Genomic DNA, 2,500 nt, shown 5'->3' on the forward strand with positions numbered 1-2,500 from the left:
GTGTGTGTGTTTGTCTGTGTGTGTGTGTGTGTGTGTGTGTGTGTGTGTACTGAGGGGGGGAAGCTGGAGAGAGGAGGGTGGGTCGGGGGCACACGGGTGGATGGGTTGGGGGTGGGGGGAGGGTACCTGGGTCAAGATCCTAAGACAGTCACCAGGAGCCAAGTAAGTAAGTATTAAGCGAGAGGTGAGGAGGACGAGGTTCTGGAGAGAGAATCAAAATGATATAATATGAAAACTGCGGATAAAGTTGTGTACTAGACACCACCAAGACAAAAATGATTAAAAGAAATAATCAACCAAACTGAGTATAAGACCATGTGCTATAAATAGCGATGAATAACGTGGCGTGTACTTTGAAAGCGTTACCTACATATTATAAACTGTGCTGAAACTGGAGATTGTGCAGGGTCGTATTGACACACACGCTTGACTGATCAGTTGTACCAGTGTGTGTGTGTGTGTGTGTGTGTGTGTGTGTGTGTGTGTGTGCGCGTTTGTATGTATGTGTGTGTGTAAGTGTGTGTGTGTGTGTGTTTGGGTGTGGTATGTGGGGGTGCTTCGCAGGTTGGGGAGGGGGGGGGGGTGGACGTGGAACTGGGGGTGGATGGGGTGTGGAGATCGAATCAGAAGGTCAAAGAAACTGACCGTGGGGAAAGTGACCGAGGGTGGAGTTTTGGCATGGGGGGGGGGGGGACTTTCAAAGTATTCACTAAGGGGTCAAGTGTGTGGTGGGGGGGGGGGGGGGGGCTTGGGTATGGGTGGAGGTAAGGAGTGTGTTTGGTGAGGGAAGGAACTTGTCCTCAATTTAAAGAACTGAAACACATACACACACACACACACACACACACACGCACGCACGCACGCACACACACACACACACACACACACACACACACACACACACACACACACACACACATACGGAAAGAAATAACTTACCAGGGTAAGGTTGTTGGTATGGGTCTGGCCTCAGGGGTTGGGGGTGGGGGTGGTTGGGGGTCTGTGGTACTTTTGTCAAAGCTCCAGAAACCTACTGGGCAGAATGTGCGGATGAGGAGTGCCTGTAGGGAGGCGGGTGGGGGCCGGGGGGGGAGGGGCAGGGAGAGGGGGAGGTAACTCTTGGCTCACAGAGTTTTTACAGAATAAATCACCAGGGGGAAGTAAGCATGGGTCTTGCCAGAACGGTGTGTTTCGGGGTGGGGGAGGGGTTGAGGGTGAGGGGCTGTGTGTTTGTGTGTGTGTGTGTGTGTGTGTGTGTGTGTGTGTGTGTGTGTGTAGGATGGAGGGGGATTGTGTGTGTGTGTGTCTGTGTTGGTGTGTGTGTGTGTGTGTGTGTGTGTGTGTGTGTGTGTGTGTAGGTGTGTGTGTTTGTGTTGGTGTGTTTTATTTTGTCTGTGTCTGTGTTCACTGTGTGTATGTGTGTGTGTGTGTGTGTGTGTGTGTATGTGTCTGTGTCTGTGTCCGTGTGTGTGTGTGTTGGGAGGGGGGTGTTTGTTTGTGTCTGTGTCTGTGTTGGTGTGTGTGTGTGTGTGTGTGTGTGTGTGTGTGTGTGTGTGTGTGTGTGTGTGTGTGTGTGTGTGTGTGTGTGTGTCTTTGTCTGTGTCTGTGTGTTTGTGTGTAGGTGTGTGTGTTGGTGTGTGTTATTTTATCTGTGTCTGTGTTCGGTGTGTGTGAGTATGTGGAGGGGGGGGGGAGTTGGAGGGGGGTGTCTGTGTTTGTGTCTGTGTCCGTGTGTGTGTGTGTGTGTGTGTGTGTGTGTGTGTGTGTGTGTGTGTGTGTGTGTGTGTGTCTGTGTGTCCGTGCCTGTGTTTGGGGTGGGTGAGGCCAAACAAGGTGAAAACAAAAAACTCACCAAGGGGAAATAAGCTTGGACCTGGACAGCTTGGGAAGGGAACTTGACCAAATTTTCGGAAAGATGCTTTGAAATGAAGATGAAGAGATGGTAGCCTTTTGTTCATACAAGGGCTCTCAGTTTTGAAGGTGAGTCTGTCTACCCTTGCAGGACGAAAGTTATTGGTCAAACGCATCTTACTAAAGGAAGATTTAGTTGTTTCTTTAATTCTTTTTTCTTTAACTCTCTCCATACGAACGGCGAAAGAGACGACGTTAACAGCGTTTCACCCCAATTACTATCATCAAAATATTGCAAGCGGAAGGCTCTTATACTGAAGAGGTGAATGTTGACAAAGAATACCACAATTCTGACGACGGAAGCTAAAGGTTGGGTCATTCAGACACCCACTGGACATCCGAGAGTTTGTGTAGAGGAGAAGAGAGGACTGGCCGTACTGAGTGAATTAACCGAAGTCTGGGAATGAAACAAACAAACAGAATTAGTGTACAAATAAGCAAAATTAATAAACAATCAATGTTAATATATTTTTTTTAAGAAAAAAAACGGGCAAAGGTGCACACGCGCAAAAAAAGTGAAAGAAACAAAGTAGGAGTCTTTCTTAAAATAATACAGTCGTCAGCAAAATATGCTTCCAGACAAAAGTTC

The 2,500-nt window shown here is 48.2% G+C and overlaps 1 protein-coding gene across 1 annotated transcript in view; it reads left to right on the top strand.

Moving 5' to 3' along the window:
- The window catches only part of LOC143288751 (retinal guanylyl cyclase 1-like), a 147,330-nt gene that overhangs the window by 99,050 nt on the left and 45,780 nt on the right, over positions 1–2,500 (top strand). The gene's annotated exons all lie outside the window — the stretch shown is intronic.

Source organism: Babylonia areolata, chromosome 13 (assembly GCF_041734735.1).
Source record: "Babylonia areolata isolate BAREFJ2019XMU chromosome 13, ASM4173473v1, whole genome shotgun sequence".
Classification (NCBI taxonomy): domain Eukaryota; kingdom Metazoa; phylum Mollusca; class Gastropoda; order Neogastropoda; family Buccinidae; genus Babylonia; species Babylonia areolata.